This window comes from Cucurbita pepo, chromosome 10, assembly GCF_057944985.1.
Source record: "Cucurbita pepo subsp. pepo isolate OVF chromosome 10, ASM5794498v1, whole genome shotgun sequence".
NCBI lineage: Eukaryota > Viridiplantae > Streptophyta > Magnoliopsida > Cucurbitales > Cucurbitaceae > Cucurbita > Cucurbita pepo.
Genome location: NC_141807.1, coordinates 15,544,655 through 15,568,289, shown reverse-complemented (window position 1 = coordinate 15,568,289; position 23,635 = coordinate 15,544,655). Strand labels below are relative to the sequence as shown.

Below are 23,635 nucleotides of genomic sequence, written 5' to 3'. Positions count from 1 at the left end.
ATTTTTTTTATTTTTTTATTTTTTTTTTTTTGGAAAATTTAACTGTATTTTTTTTTAAAAAAAATTATGAGTATTTTTTTTAGATTAAAGTGCAAAGTTCAATGGTATTTTTATTAATTTAGATTATAATGTAAAAAAAAATACAAATTTTTGTTGATTAAGTTAATATTAATTTTATTAAAATACATAACACCACATCAAAATTAATTTATTGGGACTAAAATTAAAACTAAAAAATTAATTTATTTTAAAACTAAAAAGTATACTTTGTTTCTTATCCCAACTATAAAGAATTTAATTCCTAGCTCTCTTCTAATAGACAAACGATTTATTAACCTCTGTTGTAAGATTTCATTTCATCAATTTAAGTAGCGTTCAACTATAAATATCGAATTTTAAAGTATTCCTTGGCAAAGTAAATCGGTTGAAACTATCTATCAAAGGTGTTCCATAATGAGTTGTGGAGAAGTGTTTCTTTCAATTCAAATTTCAATTAAGGATGTCAATGACAAAAAAGTGCAAGAGGCTAGAAGGTTTCTAGTGGAAGAAAATAACAAGAGTCATGGACATCGTTTCATTTACAAGCTGTATCATGTGTCTTATTCATGGTTACTTAAATCTCGTTGAATTGGTGCGCCTTTCACATCAGAGACATTTGAGCCTTAAACCGAGCTCTTTGCAATAGCGAACTTATTAAAAACTCTTTGCTTGCTGCAACATTTGCTTGACATAATTGGACCAAAGGACGGTATGGACGACCATAGCTCACTGTATTTGTCTCCAATCATGAAGTGTGACGTCAGATCTTTGTTCATACCATATTCATTAACTATAACATGGCAAGAAATTTTTTATGTTTTGACTGGGCATGCCATATTCTGTTGTTCTTATATATCTTTAGTTACTTGTGATTAAAACAAAGAAGTATAGACATGGTTTCCAACCAACCCTTCCTTTATAAGTTAGTTCGACGAATGGGTTTTTGCTATCAATTTATTGTTAACCCTTCCGCTCGATTTTGTGTTATGATATCATGCAAGGAATGAGAATCGACCTTACTTGGACAAAATTATATACTATTTGATAATTATTGTTGATAACAAAGATAAATTGAATTATAAGCATTTTAAGTTAAAAAATAACTAATAATGTTTGATTAATCCACCACATCTAAATGGTGTGAAATTATCTTATTTGTAATCAAATAAATTACAAGGATATGAAAATACTAATAAATGGAAATAACAATAAATGGATACCTATGGTAATAAGTATATATGGTAAATTATAATTTATTACTAAATATCCTTAACACCCCACCGCAAGCGGAGCGTCGGATTTGAACGAACATGAAGCTTGGATCTGAAAAATTCAAAGAGGTTCAGAAACACTTTTCGTGAAGATGTCAAAAACCTGGTTCAGAGGAGGCGTAGAGAAACACTTTCTTGGCCATCGAAAATTGCAGACGGATCGCCGCTCAGCGTCGATGCTGCCTTGGCTTCAGCGAGAATATGTCTAACCCATGAAGAGGGATTGTCGCTTAGCGACGATGCTGCCTTGGCTCTGGTGAGAATATGTCTAACCCCAAGAAGTAGAAGGGGAAACCTAGGGCAAGGGACAAAGACAATGTTGAAGCCGAAAGAGTCGCCACATTGGGCGAAGGAGCCAATTTTGGCGAGAAGGCTAGTCGGAAGAGTCGCCACATTGGGCGAATGAGCCAATTTTGGCAGGAAGGGAGGCAGCAACTTTGTTGGCGAAGAGGCCAGTGCGGCACCTAGATTCCGAAGGTAAATCTCTTCAAAAGGTTGATGGGCTTGTCGAGATTCCGTATATTTGTGAAGAGAACACTAATGATCATCCTGAGATTAGGGTTTCTGTGAAGGATGAAGGATGAAGGATGAAGGATGAAGGATGAAGGAAAAATTGGGAAGAAAATGAAAGAGGCTATGTTTGGAAAAGGTGAGGTTGTATGTACAGAGTATGGCGAAGGATGATTTAGAGGTCAAAAGGGTGGAGCCGAAGAGTAATCAGTCGGATCTGCATGTGGTAGCCATGACGACTGCCCCTGTGGCGTCAAATCCAGCAATGGTGGTGGGGAAGAACAGTGGAAGATTTCAAAAGCCATTGAAAAGAAAGGATACGAGTTGCTAAACCAAAATGGCTCTGATACCATGATAATGTTTGATGAATCCATCACACCTAAATGGTGTGAAAGTTATCTTATTTATAATCAAATAAATTACAAGGATATGAAAATAGTAATAAATGGAAATAGCAATAAAAGGATACCTATGGTAATAAGGCAAATATTAGATATTTGCCTTATAATAAAATATCAAATATAATATATATGGTAAATTATAATTTATTACTAAATATCCTTAACAGTAACAAATTATTTGTACACTTTTACTCATAATCTTTATATTCTTTATATAGCAATAAGGAAGGGAAGGATAGAAAAGATACTCATAATATCATTATGACTATGCCATATTTCATTAATAAAAGAGAGTAATACATCCACAAACACACACATATATATTTCGAGAGAGAGAGGGTTTATTATAAGTAGAGATAGCATTCTAGTAGTTGTATTGTTACTTGGGGACAAGGAACTCGAGAACTTCTTTAAAAGATGAGAGCTATGAGTAGGTGGCCATAGATATATCACATGCACAAAAAGAAAGTTCTGCACCTTTGTAATAAAAGACCAAGGAATATCATCATTATTTATAACTTCTATCATAATAATATAAATTCTACGAGGACGATGTTCTCTGGTCATACCAACCAGATCGTTCACCACACGCTTGTAGATGAAACGATGCCCACTATTCTCGTTATTCTTTTCAACTATGAATGTTCCTGCATTCCGCACTACTAGGATATTGACATCCTTATGTGGTACTAAAGCATCTAAAGGCAACCCTTCCACACGGCTCATTCTAACACCTTTAGTAAATAGTTCCAAGAGACATTGTTAGGCCGATTTTGTTCATGAATACTTAAGAATTTGATATTTATAGTTGTAGTTGAACGCTACTTAAATTGATGAAGTGAAATCTTCCAATAGAGTCTAATAAAGCGTTTGTCCATTAGAATAGGTTGGAATTAAATTCTTTATAGTTCGAAATAATAGCTGTATTCTTTAAGTCATTGAGACTAGTGTTATTAGTACTTGTTAGTATATTTGAGTATAAATATTAAAATGATTAGTTATTAAATATTGTTTGAATTAAAGCGTTTATAATTCAAATAATCTTCATAACCTAATTCATAAAAAAATAAATAAAATAATTAGGAAGCATTTATGTGCTATATCAAAATAAGATGCATAAAAAGAACTTGCTGTAATTACTTTATTCATCGACCTTTAAGCTTAAAAGTAACTTAAAATATTGCAATATTGTCATTCAATCACCTATTATGAAATTAGGCCCGAACTAAAAAAATAATATTTTTAAAAGATGGAAAAATTATGTATTCAAAGATGAAGAATTCACAACAACAATCACAAACAATATTAATTAGCATCTTGTCTTTTGGTTTGTCACATTTTCAAATATGAACAAACCTCAATTTTGAGTCAGGTGAGTATTATGGATCATAATCGACAGTATTTTGCAAGTAGCTTTGAGCATTCACAAAAGGTCGAAAGTTGAATTTCTTTAGAATGGTAACCATGTAACCGATGATTATTGTTGAATTTCCAAAAAATACACCACAAATTTCATTTATAGATATAAATGGAACCATTCATATAAAACCCTGATTATATAATTGCATCTTCACTAACAAATCCACCTCGGAGTGATCATCTTCATAAGAGGCTGCAAATTAAGAAGCCTTCCAGGATTACTCAAAAGTGAACTTTTAAGACAAATGAAGCTATATTTGAGCAAGAAAAATCATGTTACGTGTGGCTGGGATACCACGGAGACACCAATGCAAGCAATCACTACCACCTGAAGTTTCTTTGATATTGTAGTTGGATCTATGAGACTCATCCTTCAGATGTGAAAGAGTAGTTATATCCAACATTCTTACTTGTGCTTCTCGTACAATACTCTCAACAAATGGATCGCTTGATCTATTCTACTCTACTTTACTTCCTCTTGAGAAGGGTGTGGCATTGACACAACTCATATTGTTGATAATCATCACATATATCCAAAACCAGAGTATAGCGGTCGACTATCATCAAGGACCCATTCACCATTTCCATTCCTACCGACGGAAAAGTTTTATTACATTCATTTCTTCCTCCTTTCTAACTTCTTCATTCTCACATTAAACTTTTTTTATTTAAAAAAAAAAAAAATTAAACGTTAAAGGGAGAAAGAAGGAAGAATAAAAAAGAAAACCCTTAATTTTGAGAGCTTATCAAATACTCTTTACCGATGTAAAGAAAGCTTGAGAATAATTTATTCTCACGTCCCTCTTTGACACTTGTTGGATATATATCCGTCCTTCACATGTCGTATCATAATCATATCATATCGTAAAAAACTTTGTGGTTATATCCTTCCCTAATTTATCATAGCCTTAACGTCCTTAGACATATCATAGTTGTGTCGTTACCTGAATGTACCTTAGTCATAACGTTACAGGAACGTATCCTAACGCTATCGTTCTATCAATCTATCATAATCCTATCCCTTTCTACCCATAACCTAATCGTATTGTTTTATGAATCCATCGTGACCATGTCGTTTTTATCAATCTGTCATACCCATAGCACTTTGATACGTAACCAAACCATAACGTTTCATGAACATCTCATACTTCTATCGTTACATTACGTTTAGTGCATCTTTCTCGTATCCTATCTCAAATATACCATTGAACACATGGTACCGTAAGTATTATCATACAATTCACATATTATAACATATCATAAGCATATCGATTCACAAACATTTCACACATATCAATATATATGACACTTGCAGAACCACGGGCACAGTCAACATCAAATATAACCATACGGATGGTAAGGCCACCTACCTGATTAGCTTAGGCTGGTGTCCCCAATTTATCCTTAAGAAAGTTCGATTTGTCGTTTGTATTAAAGTCAACCTATATGAACATGACATCAATTTCAATCATTTCTTTAAATTTTATAATGCTCTAGTGTTATATTTCATGGGAATATTGCATGAGTAAAGTCTTGAAATGTCCATATGTTAAAACTGTTTAACACTTTCCAAATCTTGATTTTTGGCTGTTTTTTTTTTTTTTACTTGTGTTCCTAATCTTATTTTTGTGTGTTTGTTACATTTTTTTTTTAATTATGTTACCAATTCGCCAATTTAATCAATTCATCATTTATGTTTTTTTTTTAATTATGTTAGTCATTACTTTTGGCTAATTTAATCTATTCTATTTATTTATTTATTTATTTTTTATTTTTTTTGCTATTGATGGACATATCTTTCTAAAACATACAAAATAAAACTAAATAATTGGTTAGGGGAGGATATGAGATATAACTTAAGGTTAAATCTCTTTTTTCCATATGAGAATAACTCATTCTCATGTCCATCTTTGCTACCATGTACTAAATTAAGGATTTTATTTCTCTTGGGTCAAAACCATACTTAAGCACAAAATTGAAGTTGTAGTTAGTGAATTATAATATTTGACATGCTAATTTTCAAAATACTTTAAATGGGTGTAAAGAAAGCATGAAAATAACTTAGTGTCACTAATCTGACACGTGTTGGGCATGTACTGAACACTTGTTAATACAATGGATACATTACAAAGTTATAATCCATCGTATCAAACACTTGACTTTGAATATATTTTGAGAGTGAAACGTACATTAAGCTTGCTTTTAAGTATACAAATATATGAACTTATTTATATGAATTTATTTCTAATATAAAATTGATAAATTTTTTGAAATAATTCTTTTTAATTAATGTATCATTGTCACATCGGTGTCTAGTTTTTTAAGAATGACATGTTACTATTACGAACAGAAAAAGAAAACTGTAAATATCAGAAGAATTGGGAGAAATCTCTCATCTAATTCAAGAATGACTAAATCAAATCTAATTCAAATAACTAGATCAAATCTAATCCAAATAACTCAATCAAATCTAATCCTAAGAGTTACCCTATCTATTTGGTATCATATTTATGTCTCGTATCTATATCTCATTTTTATTTTCATGACTCTAGATATTTTGCTTTTATAAATAGATATCTTCACGAAAATAAGTTTAATTTATGTTGAGATGGAGAATAAAAATTGACACTTAAAAGGACGTTGATACTTGGGACTTTGATTCCTCTTAGTGTGAAACTTGCATCTTGCAATTACTTGGGGGTAGAGAGTGTGTTTCACTTAAAATTCACTCAATAGAAAATAATCAAATAACGAACCATACTTGAGAGATGATAACTTTTTTTTTTTAATCTTTGAGAAATAAGAAAGAATAAAAATTAAAACATGGCATGAATCACATCTTCTTCAATCTTTGTTTTGTTCTCCTAAATGTAAAAAAGAAAAAAAAATATATTATATATTTTTAGATATAATTTAAGATGACATATTTAATAAAACTCCATCCAAACTTCTTCTCATAAATTTAATTATTATTTGTATACAATTGTTAATATGTAAGAAAATAGACGTACAAAATGTTTATACTATTGGTAATACACTAGTCTCGGTTGTTTGACTAAAACAATGCAACCATTGTCCAAACTAAAGAATTTGATTCGAAGCTATCTCCTAATAGAGGGAGGCTTAATTAGACTTTGTTGTAAGATTCGACCCTATCAATTTGAATAGCGTTCTCCAACTATAAATATTGAACTCCAAAGTATTAACGAGCAAAGTAAGTTTGTTGAAACTATCTATATAAGTGTTCCAAAGTGAGTCGTGGAGAAGATTTGCCTTAAAATCTAGTTCCAATTAAGGATGTTAATGACGAAAAAGTGCAAGCTGTTGGAAGGTTTGCCGTGAAAAATTTGAGAGGTGGTAGATATAATTTAATTTACAAGCATGTGGTGAATGGTCTTTTCAGTCACATATAGGCTTTAACCCCAAATTTTATATTATTGTGATAGAAGCTATAAATGACAATAATATTCATTAGTCAGATATTACAATTGTGAAGAAGTTCGGTCATATGCATCGGACTACCGCCATCCTATAAGAAGCTATAAATGACAATAATATTCATTAGTCAGATATTGCAATTGTGAAGAAGTTCTTATCTTTTGACGAATTCATCAAATTCCCTCTTAGCAGTATAACTAGATTGCTTTCTTTAGACTTATAAGTCCTCTCTCTATATGTGCTTGTGGGAAACTAGATTGTTTTCTTTACTTACAATAAGTCCTCTCTCTATATGGGACATTACTCTCTTTTATCTATAAGAATGGCATAGCCAAAGTCCTCTCTATATGTGCTTGTGGGACACTAGATTGCTTTCTTTACTTACAATAAGTCCTCTCTCTATATGGGACATCTCTCTATATGGGACATTACTCTCTTTTATCTATAAGTCCTCTCTCTATATGGGACATTACTCTCTTTTATCTATAAGTCCTCTCTCTATATGGGACATTACTCTCTTTTATCTATAAGTCCTCTCTCTATATGGGACATTTACTCTCTTTTATCTATAAGGCTTTCTTTACTTACATCTTTTATCTATAAGTCCTCTCTATATGGGACATTACTCTCTTTTATCTATAAGTCCTCTCTCTATATGGGACATTACTCTCTTTTATCTATAAGTTCTTTTATCTATAAGTCCTCTCTCTATATGGGACATTACTTATATGGGACATTTACTCTCTTTTATCTTATATGGGACATTTACTCTCTTTTATCTATAAGGCTTTCTCCTCTCTCTATATGGGACATTTACTCTCTTTTATCTATAAGGCTTTCTTTACTTACATCTTTTATCTATAAGTCCTCTCTATATGGGACATTACTCTCTTTTATCTATAAGTCCTCTCTCTATATGGGACATTACTCTCTTTTATCTATAAGTTCTTTTATCTATAAGTCCTCTCTCTATATGGGACATTACTTATATGGGACATTTACTCTCTTTTATCTATAAGGCTTTCTTTACTTACATCTTTTATCTATAAGTCCTCTCTATATGGGACATTACTCTCTTTTATCTATAAGTTCGACATTACTTATATGGGACATTTACTCTCTTTTATCTATAAGGCTTTCTTTACTTACATCTTTTATCTATAAGTCCTCTCTCTATATGGGACATTACTCTCTTTTATCTATAAGTTCTTTTATCTATAAGTCCTCCATCTATATGGGACATTACTCTCTTTTATCTATAAGTCCTCCATCTATATCTATAAGTCCTCCATCTATATCTATAAGTCCTCCATCTATATCTATAAGTCCTCCATCTATATCTATAAGTCCTCCATCTATATCTATAAGTCCTCCATCTATATCTATAAGTCCTCCATCTATATGGGACATTACTCTCTTTTATCTATAAGGCTTTCTTTACTTACAATAAGTCCTCTCTATATGGGATCTCTTGTACCCACCTTATACATAACATGTTAAATTAACTCATACTTAAAAAAAAATAATCTCTCTCTTTTGGAGATTCGAGGTATCGATCCCCGTACCCCGTACCTCTCGCATGCTAAGCAAGCACTCTACCATCTGAGCTACATCCCCACAATTTTTGCATCACAAAACCCTAAATTTCCCGTCATCAATAATAGTGAAAATGAAGAAATATTACTACCCAACATGACATGAATAAGGAAAAATTGAAAAGAAATAATATATTTAATAATAGATAGTCTTATTTTTGGAGATGTGGGGTATCGAACCCCGTACCTCTCGCATGCAAAGCGAGCGCTCTACCATCTGAGCTACATCCACATGATTTGTTCATCATAAAACCCTAAATGTCCCATCATCAATAATAGTGAAAATAAAAAAATATCAAAATATTAATAACAAATAGTTTGGTTTGGTGATGCGGGCATCGATAATTGTGAAAATGAAAAAATATAATAACAAATTAAATACTTTCTTTTGGAGATGCGGGCTATCAATCCCCGTATAACTCGCATGCAAAGCGAGCGCTCTACCATCTAAGCTACATCTCCACAATTTTTACGTCACAAAACCCTAAACGTCTCATCATGAATAATAGTGAAAATGAAAAAAATATCGCTACTCAATATGTCATAAATAAGGAAATATTGAATAGAAATAAAATAGTAATAACGAATAGTTTCTTTTGGAGATGCGAGGTATCGATCCCTGTATCTCTCGCATGCTACATTCCCACGATTTTACATCAAAAAACTCTAAACTTCCCGTCATCAATGATATTGAAACTGAAAAACTATCCCCGCTCATTATGTAGTAAATAAGGAAAAATTTAAAAGAACTAATATATTTAATAATCGTTTCCTTTGTTGATGCCTGGTATCGATCCCAGTACTTCTCACATGGGATGTAAACGCTCTACCATCTAAGCTATATCCTCAAGATTCTTATGTCACAAAATCCTAAATATCTCGTCATCAATAATAGTGAAAATAAAAAAATAACGCTATTCATTATGTCATAAATAAGGAAAAATTGAATAGAAATAAAGTAATAACGAATAGTTTCTTTTGGAGACATGGGGTATCGATCCGATCCCCGTACCTCTCGCATGCTAAGCAAGCAATCTACCATCTAAGCTACATTCCCACAATACTTATATCAGAAAATCCTAAATGTCCTGTCATCAATTCTAGTGAAAATGAAAAAATATCTCCGCTAATTATGTCATAAATAAGAAAAGGTTGAATAGAAGTAAAATATTAATAACAAATAGTTTCTTTTGGAGATGTGGGATATCCCCTTACCTCTTGCATGTTAAATGAGCTCTACCATTGCATGTTAAATGAGCTCTACCATTGCATGTTAAATGAGCTCTACCATCTAAGCTACATCCCCACAATTCTTGCATCATAAAACCCTAAATTTCCCATCATAAGCTACATCCCCACAATTCTTGCATCATAATACCCTAAATTTCCCATCATAAGCTACATCCCCACAATTCTTGCATCATAATACATTTCCCATCATAAGCTACATCCCCACAATTCTTGCATCATAACCCTAAATTTCCCATCATAAGCTACATCCCCACAATTCTTGCATCATAATACCCTAAATTTCCCATCATAAGCTACATCCCCACAATTCTTGCATCATAATACATTTCCCATCATAAGCTACATCCCCACAATTCTTGCATCATAATACATCCCCACAATTCTTGCATCATAATACATTTCCTATCATAAGCTACATCCCACCCCACAATTCTTGCATCATAATACATTTCCCATCATAAGCTACATCCCACCCCACAATTCTTGCAAAATAATACATTTCCCATCATAAGCTACATCCCGAGCTACATCCCCACAATTGTTGCATGATAAAACCCTCAAATTCCCATCATCAATAATAGTGAAAATGAAGAAAATCTAGAGATGCAGGGTATCGATCCCCATACCTCTCGCATGCAAAGCGAGTGCTCTACCATCTAATCTAAGCTATATCCCCACAATTCTGATGTCACAAAGTCCTAAACATTTCGTCATCAATAATAGTGAAAATGAAAAACTATCCTTGCTCATTATGTCCTGAATTAGAAAAAATTGAAAAGAAATAACATATTTAGTAATCGATTCAATGGGAGATGCAAGGTATTGATCCCCATACTTTCCACATGGGAAATGAACTCTCTACCATTTGAACTACATCCCTATGATTCTTACATCAAAAAACCCTAAATGTCGCTTCATCAATAATTGTGAAAATGAAAAAGTATCTCTACATATTATGTCATAAATAAGAAAATATTGAATAGAAATAAAATATTAATAATAAATAGTTTCTTTTGGAGATGCGAGGTATCGATCCTCGTACCTCTCGTATGCTAAGTCGTACCTCTCGCATGCTAAGCAAAGCTACATCCCCACAATTCTTGCGTCACAAAACCCTAAATTTTCCATCATCAATAATAGTGAAAATGAAGAATATTGCTACTCAACCTGTCATGAATAAGGAAAAATTGAAAAGAAATAATTTTCAATAATATATTTAATAATAGATAGTTTTATTTTGGAGATGCGTGGTATCAACCTATCCCCGTACCTCTCGCATGCAAAGCAAGCGGTCTACCATTTGAGCTACATCCCCACGATTCTTATGTCACAAAATCCTAAACGTCTCGTCATCAATAATAGTGACATGAAAAACTATCCCTGCTCATTATGGCGTAAATAAGAAAAAATTGAAAAGAAATAATATATTTAGTGATCGATTCATTTAGAGATGCATGGTATCAACCCCGTACTTTCCACATCAGAAGTGAGCGCTCTACTATCTGAACTACATCCCCACGATTCTTACATCAGAAAACCCTAAACCTCCCGTCATCAATAATTGTAAAAATGAAAAAATATCTACGCTCATTATTTCATAAACAAGGAAAGATGGAATAATATATTTAGTGATAATGAAAAAATATCTCCGCTCATTATTTCATAAGTTTAGTGATCGATTCATTTGGAGATGCAAGGTATCGATCTCCGTACTTTCCACACCGGAAGCGAGCGCTCTACCATCTGAGCTACATCCCCACGATTCTTACATTAAAAAATCCTAAACCTCCCGTCATCAGTAATTGTGAAAATGAAAAATATCTCCGCTCATTATTTCATAAATAAGGAAAGATGTAATAGAAATAAAATATTAATAACATAGTTTACATACGTGTCACTTGTGTTATTTTAATGTGTTTATTTACTTGGTAAATGTCTTTCATACTACAATCTCATGAAGGGGCATTTTGAGAATCCAACTTTCATACCACTAGACCAAATGCCCTTGTTATACCACTTGAAACATATGTATGAAGCCTTACCCTTGTTATACCACTTGAAACATATGTATGAAGCCTTACCCTTGTTATACCACTTGAAACATATGTATGAATTCTTACCCTTGTTATACCACTTGAAACATATGTATGAAGCCTTACCTTGTTATACCACTTGAAACATATGTATGAAGCCTTACCCTTGTTATACCACTTGAAACATATGTATGAAGCCTTAGGCCTAGGTATTAAGGTCGTATTTTGTCGTATTGCAGGAAACACGTGAAGTCCTCGGATGTAGAATTTGTCTTGGAGAATAAAGTCTTGGGATGAGACGTTAAGAAAGACTTGAGCCAAATAAAGCCTTGGGATTGGATGTTAAGAAAGACTTTGAGCCAAATAAAGCCTTGGGATGGGATGTTAAGAAAGACTTTGAGCCAAATAAAGCCTTGGGATGGGATGTTAAGAAAGACTTTGAGTATTAAGAGCATGATGGTAAGTATAAAATGTCGAGTATGAAGTTAGGTTGATTTCAAATATGAAGTCCTTAGATAAGAAAAGATTTAGACATAGGGGCATTTCAAGAATTAAACTCAAAACCTCTTGCATCCCAAGTGAGAATCATACCACTAAACCAAATGTCTTTTCTTGAACACCCAATATTTTTAGCTTCTACTCAAATATATTTTTCTCTTAGTAGTTGGAGGGCTATAAAACGAAAAGTTGAATTGTTATAATATACCAGGGTTATCAAATAAACCAACAACCCAACAAAATAAACAAACTAATCAAATAAACCAACAACCCAAGAAAAGGCGAGTATGAAAAGACGTATCGCGTAACTGTCCCTGTAAGCAGCTTCATTCTTTCTTGATCTATGAACCGACTTTATGAAAAAAATCAGTTTTTCAGCTGAAAGTGTGACTATTGGGTATGGATAAGCAGGACCTCTTGGTTCGGGGGAAAACCAGAGATGTTGGCTAAGAAAGCTAAGCAGGCAAGTACAGGACGGACAAAATGCACATACAAATTGATTGACATGATCCCTCTCCCTCTATCTTTGGCTAGTTGGCTAGTTGCACGATAATCGGGAAAGCATACCAGGTAGGGAAAGAAAGGCTGCTCGATCTCCTGTAAGGCCAACCCTCAACGGCGAGCTCACCAGGAAATGCTATACGTCCGATAGAAGTCCAAGGTTTCATCTACTACGGACCAGGAAGCTCTTGGAAGAGCTATCGTGAAATGAGAAATACATTCGATTATGGCAACTAATAGATAGCAAACTTTTTGGTAGAAACTGAATGATCCCTTGGCTCGGGCAGGAAAAGGAAAAGGTAGTCGTACTCCTACCTTTTCCATCGGACGATAGGAAAGTTTAAGCTGAAAGATTGAATCATACCTGATAAGAAAGGCAGACTTAGCAGGTTTCTCTATACATATAAACATATCAGACCCATTTGCAAGCCACTTTATGAAAGGCTAAAAAAGAATCCAAAGCCATGGGCAGAAGAACACATCAAAATAGTCCAAAAAATCAAATCCTTTGTGAAGTCAATTCCGTGTTTATCGCTGATAAACCCAAGGGCTAGTTTAATAGTGGAGACCGACGCATCCGATATTGGATATGGAGGAATCCTGAAACAGTCCCTTGACAAGAAAGAATCCATTGTCCGTTTCCATTCGGGAATATGGAATTCTACTAAAAACAAATTACTCAACAGTAAAGAAAGAAATACTTTCAATACTACTGTGTACAAAAATTTCAAAGTGATTTAATTAACAAAAGCTTTGTTATCAAAACAGATTCAAGGCATCTAAATTTGTTTTAGAAGAAGATGGCAAGAATCTTGTGTCTAAACAAATTTTTGCTAGATGGCAAGCCATTTCATCTTTCTTCGACTTCCAAATTTTGCCTATAAAAGGGGTCGAAAACCCCTTGGCAGATTACCTCTCAAGAGAGTTCTTACTCTCAAAGAAAAGTTCTCCCCAACACCAATCTCCTTCTCCCAGTAATGACTGGAAAGAAAGTGATCGAAAATTGGAAGAAGCCCAATGCTTCTTCAAGACCACCTACTCCAATGACGTCTGACAGCTATGCAATGGATGCTGGTTTCACCTTGGTGACCAGGTCTAAAGCAAAGCTTTCTAAAAAACAAGCGGAGGTTATCACTCCGGTGAGACCTTCTGCCTCTTCAACACGGCCATCTACCGTTACTCCATCGAGACCTACTGTCTCTTCCACTTCAAAGGGACGTTCTGTCCCCTCAACCTACTCGGATGCGGTTGTTCCCGTTCGATTTTCTCCAGTTCCTGAAATCAGGACCTATTTTAAAAAATCTGTGTCTATACCATAAGCTATGGTAGAACCAGAATACGAAGACCCGAAAATCGGCGAAGTCGTTAAAAAAGCCTATCCATCGGGATTCTTTTATATCCCAGAAGATCTTCATAAAACCAGAAGGTTTTATGAATTTATTCTAGTCGACACAAAGTCCGTTGAAATTACTCATATTTCGAGTCGCGATGATCCTTCGAAAATCGCGTATTCAAAATTAAAAATTTTTAAAGTCATGAACCCGACGTATTGGAATCAAGATCCATACACGGAGAAGACTTTTTCAAAACCTTTTGTTCCTCATTCTTACTCATACAGAGACTATCAGATGACATGGTTCAATGTCATTTGGTATCAAAATTACGAGCACTCGTGGTTTATTCAATTCTGCCAGAATGCTCATAAAATTCATTACCCATTTTGGTTTATCAAATGGTGGAAAATCTTTGGATCAACCAAAGATATATTTACAGTCCCAATACAGGGATCGTGCCACTACTTCATTCAAAATATATTCAAAACCCCATTTCCATTAACCATGCGCTTTTGCGTATACTTTCAAATTCCTTGGATTTTAACTTGGAATTTTCAAATTAAAGAAACCGAAGACCAAATAAAACAAGTCTTCAAAACTATCAAAATCAAATGGTGGGATAAATATACTTATACACACGCAGACATCAAAGCGGTAAAGGTCTGGCTATCTGAGAATGGCAACCTTCAGGATTTATCCAAGAAGAGGACCTCCGAATTCCTTAATTCAAAGTCGAAGCTACTCGCTGCATTAGCCCAGACAAATTCAGAAGCTGATTTTCAAAAGCTTCTTCAAGAGGTCGCATCAGTCGGTTCGACGTCTTCTCCTTCTATTGTAGATGAAGAAGATGAAGACACGATTTATGATCTCAATAATCGATTTTTGGATTCTCAACCACCTTTGTAAATATCATCATCAATGACTGAATAGTCGTTAAACTATTTGTAAAAAAAATTAAAATAAATTCGTTGGTGAAATATGTCAGGATGAAACATTTCTCCTCACATATCTGATCATGTTTGTTTGTCTTGAATCTTTTCCTTTATTATTTTCACTTTTCCCATTTGTATTATTATTTTCACCTTTATTTTCACTTTTCCCATCATCACATTATTGATGATTATGGATTTCCACATTCGTCAAATTATTGATGAGTATGGATTTTCACTTTCATCTCATTATTGATGAAGTGAAATAAATAACCTATAAATAACCTTCAAAATAATACAATTATTCAATCAATAAATGTATTAAATTATAAGGAAGAACAAATTTCTTTTTTAAAGGAAGAAATTTCATTCAAAAGAATAGAAGATGTGGAGCTTCAATTACTCTATGTTTGCTACTATGTTTAGGATTTACTAATTGGACAGAGTTCTTGGATTTAGGGGATTGTTTTATGTAATTTTCAACTACAACTTATGTTTTCAAATTTTTAGGTCATAATTTAGGTAGTGGTTCTATATTATGGATGAACACTAGAGTTTCTATCCCGTTCACCACAATTACTATAGTTTTTGTTTGAAGGCTATAATTGTCATCTATGTTGTATGGCAATAAAATTTGTTTAGATGAAATTTTAGTTAAAGTTGCATATTCTACTTCTTGCTAGTAAAAAATTTGTTTCTTAGCATAATATGAATTTAGTTGCAGAGTTATTAGGAATAAGATGGAGAAAGAAATTTTCTTTAAAATAATAAACAGACCCAAGTTCATCTTTGTTGTTGTGTAATTGTGATTTTACAAAAAGCTTAACTAATATGAAATATCAAGGTAAATCAAGAATATGTCCTACACGTCATTCAAGGTAAATCAAGAATATGTTCTTAATCGCGACCTTAAGCTAGGATATTACTTCTTGTTATGTTTTTAGGATCTTAGAACTTAGAGGTCATCGTGTCATGTATCATATACTGATCCTGGAAACCTTCCCCTAAAATAACCTTCAATTTTCTCCCCATGAACACATGAATGGTGTCGTCATAATCATGTAATCCTACTGGTAAATCGTGGTGCAGGACATCTCGTTTAGCTGATGGGAAAGGTAGGCCTATCATAACATCCAGCTCATGATACATATTGCATGACATCCTACCTAAAGATGAATATGGGCCTTTGAGTACACACGTAATGCAGATAATGGTTACTTATGGGTATGGATCCTACCAACTTATTTAACATGTTATTCACATAGTTCTAGGTACTTGGTACATGGATTATTGATGAACCTAGGTTTATACATAATGTCATGGGTTAGGCTTTAGGAGTTGAGGTTTTAGCTTAGGAAAACATTAGAGGGTAACCTAACGTGGACTAATTCGTGTGAAAATCTACTAGCACTTTCAGGACCTCTTTCATTCTTGATTTTTCTGAATCTTCTGCCAGAAAAGTCTTCTCCGATCAGAGCCTTCCTTTTTTTAAACACCTTGTAATTCTTATTCTATAAAAAATTTAATGATTCGGGAAGTTTATAAAAATTAGAAAATGTACCATTTTCTCAATGTTTTTTCAATTTTACTTGTTCTTTGCTTCTAGATACAACCTAGTAGGGATTATACACCATCTCTTATTGGAGACCTTGAGTGTTGCAAATTCTACTCTCCTTTGAAAACTTTCGGTCATCGAAAGTGCTTATTCTAAAAGAGGTCAGGGTACAAGGTTCTTATTTGCCTTCTGTTTCCCAAGTGGCTTCTTCTACTCTATGATTCTTCCATAGGACGTTAACAAGAGAGATTTCCTTGTTTCTCAATCATTTCACTTTCTTGTCTATTATTTGAATCAGGTCTTCTTTATATGTTAGGTCATCTCTCAAGAAGAGAGTTTCATGAGCCAGTACGTGCGAACGATCTAGGGTATACTTCCGTAGTATGGATACATGAAAGATATTATGTACTGCAGACAAGTTTGGGCATTGCCCGATTCTATAGGCCACAAATCCAATCCTTTCTAATATCTCAAGGGGACGGATAAACCTAGGGCTTAGCTTCCCCTTTTTACCCTACCTGAGCACCCCTCTCATGGGGTGCTACCTTTAGGAATATATGATCCCCTACCTACAATTCCATGTCCTTGCGCCTTAGGTCTGCATAGCTTTTCTCTGGGCTTTGTGCGGTTTATATCCTAGCTTTAATCTTCTGGACTACAGCGTTGGTAATTTGCACTAGCTCTGGCCCAATAGTTGTCGTTTGCCCCCCTTCTTCCCGAAAGATAGGGGATCGAAATCTTCGTCCATAGAGAACCTCGTATGTGGCCATTTGTATGGTGGCTTGGCAAATATTATTATAAGCGAATTTCATAAGGGGTAGGTACTTAACATGTCTTCCAATATTTGCTTGAGCATTTTTGTTTGACCATCTTTTTATGGGTGGAATATCGTACTATAACTGCATACCCAATGCCTTTTATTAAAATTTCTAGAAGGGAGATTTAAATCTGGCATCTCGGTCTAATACTATTGCCTTTTGTTGAATTTTAAGAAGTGTACCCAATACCTTTACTGATGAATATTCATTTTTAATGTTAGCAAGAGTAGCTTAGTTGGGAGATTGTTAGACTGAAGATTTGAAGGTCACACTTGTTTTATCCACGTTCACGTTCACCGCACCTGTTTCAATTTGCATAACCTGACTATTCAATAAAAAATTAGTCATTATTTCTTTTTAAAATCTCAATGAATCAGCGAAAATATCTTTACCGATAAATTTTCATTTCTAATGATTGCGGGGATAGCTCAGTTGGGAGAGCGTCAGACTTAAGATCTAAAGGTCACGTGTTCGATCCATGTTCACCGCACTTAGTTGCGATTATAACACCTTATAGTTTAGTTGATTATTATTTCTTTTTAAAATATAATGAATTAGTGGAAATAGCTCTACTTATGAATTTTTATTTTTAACGTTAGCAGGGATAGCTCAGTTGGGAGAGTGTCAAACTAAAGATTTGAAGGTGACGTGTTTGTTTAATCTCGACGTTCACCGCACCTGTTTCCATTTGCATAAGCTGACTATTCAATAAAAATTTAGTTATTATTTATTTTTAAAATTTCAATAAATAATGAATTAGCATAAAATTTCAATAAATAATGAATTAGCATAAATACCTTTACTTATGATTTTTTTTTTCAAATATTAGCGAAGATAACTCGGTTTCACCGCACCTGATTCACGTCACATAACTTGACTCCTAACTATTCAATTTAAAATTAGTGATTATTTCTTTTTAAAATATCAATGAATTATTATTTCTTTTTAAAATATCAACGAATTAGCTAAATACCTTACTAATGAGTTTTCAATTTTAATGTTAGTGGGGATAGCTTAGTTGGGAGAGCGTCACTGTAGATCTCAAGGTTACGAGTTCGAGTTGAAGGAAGTGTCATAAGGCTAACTTTTTTTTCAATTTTATTTGATTTTATTTCAATTTTGTCAAACTCACTCAGGTACTCATCTCAATCATATGAGCCTTGTTGGCCTTCAATAACAATCATTTCAGCCTTGTTGGCGTTCAATAAGAGAGACCTTGGAAATAACCTGTAACTATTCAACTAGATTATCACATTAACAATTTGAATCAAATAAAGTGACATTAACCATTTGAATCACCTCAACCCCACTTGTTGAACTTGACCAAATGTCTATAACATAACACTAACAAAGGTACAAAGTAACACAAACAAAGGTACAAAGTAACACTAACAAAGGTACAAAGTTCATAAAAGTCTTTTTAATCTAAAATATCATTGAACTTGATCATTATAGTGCCTCTCAAACGTAGGTAAAGTTTCAATTCAGGTCTCCTTGTCAAACTCACTCAGGTGCTCATCTAAACCATGATGGCGTTCAACAAGAGAGACCTCGAAAATAGCCGGATTATCGTATTAACCATTTGAATCACCTCAACCCCACTCGTTGAAATTGAAACAAATATCTATAACATAACACTAACATAGGTACGATGTCCATAAAAGTCTTTTTAATCTGAGATACTATTGAACTTGACCATTAAAGTTCCCCTCAAAATGAGGTAAAGTTTAAATATAATTGGTGACAAAAGATGAAACTATAAAATAAAAAGAAATAAGAAAATAATATTCAATTTTAGAGAATCAAACCAGAATCTCCTAGGTAAAAGCCAAATATCCAAACCGTTGGACGACAATGAATTTTTGGTGTAGTTGTCCTAAAGTCTTTTGTCTAATCGCTGAAGAGTTTTACTATGATGTTTTAGGTAATGTCTAACTCTTCGACACGTCGTTTCATGTGTGTGATAGAGTTCTCAGAGTTACCGCGACGTTTTGAGCTATTTGATCGTGTGGCTGTTTCTTCAAAAGGGTCAACATCAAACGTCAGGTCTTTGATTGGCAACCCATCCAGAGGAGCATCGATTGCATCGATTCCATCAACAGTCTTCCCATGAGTTTATGGTTCATGACCCATTTTTTATACCATTCACCTTCGAGCCCCAACATAGTTTTGCATCGTCATGAGATGCATTGCGACCAACGTAACTCTTAGGTCCTATGAGCAAGTTCCAGTAACCTTCAAGTATTTTTCTACGTCAAAAATAAAGCTTTTTAATTCCTTAGCATCCCGATTTCCATTTAAGGGGTTGTGTTCTTGGATTTTAAGTTTGTTAAGCCCACATGAACTTGGCTTGAGGTATGGTTCTCTACTGCCAAACTTGTCAAACTCACTCGGGTGCTCATCTCAACCATGATGTCGTTCAACAAGAGAGACCTCGAAAACGACTGGATTATCGCATTAACCATTTGAATCACCTGCTCATCTCAACCATGATGTCGTTCAACAAGAGAGACCTCTAAAACGACTGAATTATCGCATTAACCATTTGAAATTGAACAAAATATCTATAACATAACTCGAACAAAGGTACGAAGTTCATAAAAGTCTTTTTAATCTAAGATAGAAACTGTAAAATAAAATGAAATAAGAAAATAATATTCCATTGCTGGGAATCGAACCCGGGTCTCCTGGGTGAAAGCCAGATATCCTAACCGCTGGACGACAATGGATTTTTAGCGTAGATGTCCTGAAGTATTTTGTCAGATCGCTGAAGAGTTTTAGCATGATCTTTTGCTTAATGTCTAACTCTTCTACACGTCCTTCCCTGTGTGTGTTAGAGTTCTCAGGGCTACCGCAAAGTTTCGAGTTGTTCGATTGTGTAACTCTTTCTTCAAAAGAGTCAACATCAAACGTCAGGTCTTTAATTGGCAACCCATCAAGGGGAGCGTCGATTGCATCGATTCTATCAACGGTCTTCCCATGAGTTTATGGTGCATGACCCATTTTTTATATCATCCACCTTCGAGCGCCACCGTCCATGAGATGCATTGTGGCCAATGTAACTCTTAGGTCCTATGAGCAAGTTCCTGTAACCTTCAAGTATTGTTCTACGTCAAAAATAAAGTTTTTTAATTCGTTAGCATCCCGGTTCCCATTTAAGTGTTTCTGTTTTTGGATTTTCAATTTGTGAAGCCCAACATGAGCTTGGCTTGGGGTGTGGTTCTCTACGACCCTCCTTATCAAACTCACTCTAGTGCTCATCTCAGTCATCTCAGCCATGATGGCGTTCAACAAAAGCGACCTTGAAAATGACCGGATTATCACATTAACCATTTGAATGACCTCAACCTCACTTGTTGAAATTGAACCAAATATCTATGACATAACACTATTAAACGTTCAAAGTTCATAAAAGTCTTTTTAATCTAAGATACTATTGAATTTGACCATTATAGTGCCTCTCAAACCAAGTTCATAAAAGTCTTTTAAATTTAAGATACTATTGAACTCATCCATCATAGTGCTTCTCAAACCTAGGTAAAGTTTAAATATAATTGGTGACAAAAGATGAAACTATAAAATAAAAGAAATAAGAAAATAAAATTTCATTGTCGAGAATCAAACTCAGGTCTCCTCGATGAAAGCCAGATCTTCTGTGTAATGTCTAACTCTTCGACACGTTTTTTTATGTGTGTGATAGAGTTCTCAGAGCTACCGCCACGTTTCTTGTTGTTCGATCCTGTGGCTCTTTCTTCAAAAGAGTCAACATCAAACATTAGGTCTTTGGTTGGAAACCCATCAAGGGGAGGGCCGATTGCTTCAATTCCATCAATGGTCTTCCCACGATTTTTTTGTGCATGACCAGTTTTTTATACAATTCACCTTCAAGCGCCACCATAGTTTTGCATCGTCCATGAGATGCATCGTGGGCCAATGTAACTCTCAGGTCCTCTCAGCAAGTTCCTATAGTCTTGAAGTGTAATATCAAAACATATTAACGTATTTGATATTTTAAATATTAAAATAATTGATGTGTATCATAAACTTAAATAAAAATATATATTAGAAATTTGAATGAGATTCATATTAGTTAAACATATATTATGATATTCTACGACATTTTAATATTATTTAAATAAGATATTATATCTTAATGTATTAGGTATTCAAATATATAATTTGACAAAAATTGTCACAAGTTCACTTTAAATAGAACCCTAAGCTTAAGTCAAAAAGCATCAAACACTAAATATTGTGACATTTTAGGTGATATTTTGCAGAGGAAGCTGATAAAGTCTTCAAAGAGCATGTGGTCATGTCTGACATTTTAGGTTAACAACATGGTGAAAAGAAACCAGAAATTCTGATACTGGTAATTAACTACAAACCTTTGACTAAGGTTTTAGAATAAATAAGATATCCAATCCAAAACAAAAATGATTTGATAAAAAGAATTTAGAGTCAAATGTTTTTATAAAATTCGACATGAAATTGGGATTACATAAAATTCTAATTTCCTAAAATGATAAATATAAAATAGCATTTATGTCCAATTTAGAAAATATGAGAGGAACGTGATGCCATTTAGGCTAAAAAACGCTCCATCCGAATTTCAGAAGATTATGAATGATATTTTCAATCATTTCAAAAAAATTCGATAGTTTATATTGATGATGTGTTGATATTTTCTAAAATCATTAAGGTCAACACTTTAAACATCTACATACATTCATTAATGTAATCAAAAGAAAACAACTAGTTGTGTCCATACCCAAAATCATATAATATCAAACTCAGATCCATTTTCTTGGATTTTAAATTTATTTGAGCCTTATTAAAACCCATCTAATGGTCTTTGTCTCAAACTTTGGTGATGACGTATCCTAGAAAAGCCAACTTCAAAAAAAATAGGTTCTCTCAATTACCTGTCTTATATCCTTCAAGATATGAGGCACATTTACAAATTTCTTGATGAGTGTGTTCAAAATAATACAAAGTCTTGATGTGTAAGGGATATATCTACAACAAAAAAAAAAAAAAAAACAAAACAAATCATTAGTCAAATAAACTCTTTGCTTAAGTCTTATTTCAAATTTAGTTTTAGAAAAAAAAAGGGAATAATCTTGTTTCAAACAAAAAAAAAAAAAAAATTTTGCTAGATAGAAGTAGGTTTTGTTGTTGTTTGATTTTAAACTTCTACCTATAAAAGAAGTTGAAAACACCTTGGAGATTACCTATGGGAGAGTTTCTAACAAAGTCTCTCTTCTCTATCTTCTCAAACTGATACTACCTATAAAAGAAGTTGAAAACACCTTGTGAAAGTCTCTAAGGATACTGAGACCTCTAGCTTTGAAAAATCCAGTGTTGTTGGTGCTTATCAAAATCGCTGCCAGAATAAAGTTTAACAAGTGGTTCTATGGTGTAGTGGTTAGCACTTTCGACTTTGAATCTAACGACCTGTGTTTAATTCCCGATAGGCAATCCACAAATTTATACAAAATTGGTTCATAGCCGATTCGGTAGGGTCACTTTTGGACCGATAATCTGTAGAAGGGGTCACTAAAGTTGAGATCATACAAAATGGGTTCATAGCTCAATGTTAGAGCATTTGATTGCAGATCAAGAGGTCACCAATTCGAACCTAGTTGGGCCCTTCTATCTTGGATAGAAATTTGTTACACTTTTTGGACCGACACTATGTCTAAGGGGTCACAAATGTTAAAATCCTACAAAATGGATCCATGGCTCAGTGGTAGAGAATTTGACCGATCACCCGTTTGAACTTGGTTGGGCCCTTTTATTTTTGACAGACACTTTTTACACTTTTGGACTGACACTCTATAGAAGGGGTCACTAAGGTTGAAATCATATAAAATGGGTCCATAGCTTAGTGGTAGAGCATTTGACTTCAGATCAAGAGGTCATCAATTCGAATCTGGTTCGCCCTTTTTATTTTGGACAGACACTTTGTTCGATTTACTCCCGACCATCGAGTGTCTAAAGGAAAAGAAATAAGAATAATTACCGATTCCAAACCTTATTC

The 23,635-nt window shown here is 33.8% G+C and overlaps 2 non-coding genes across 2 annotated transcripts; one reads left to right on the top strand and one right to left on the bottom strand.

Moving 5' to 3' along the window:
* The first annotated feature begins 18,009 nt into the window (after positions 1–18,009).
* TRNAL-UAA (transfer RNA leucine (anticodon UAA)) lies at positions 18,010–18,082 on the top strand. The gene has a single exon. It is a non-coding gene; the product is annotated as a tRNA-Leu (tRNA).
* Positions 18,083–20,249: 2,167 nt separating this feature from the next.
* TRNAE-UUC (transfer RNA glutamic acid (anticodon UUC)) lies at positions 20,250–20,321 on the bottom strand. Its single transcript has one exon. It is a non-coding gene; the product is annotated as a tRNA-Glu (tRNA).
* Positions 20,322–23,635: the final 3,314 nt, after the last annotated feature.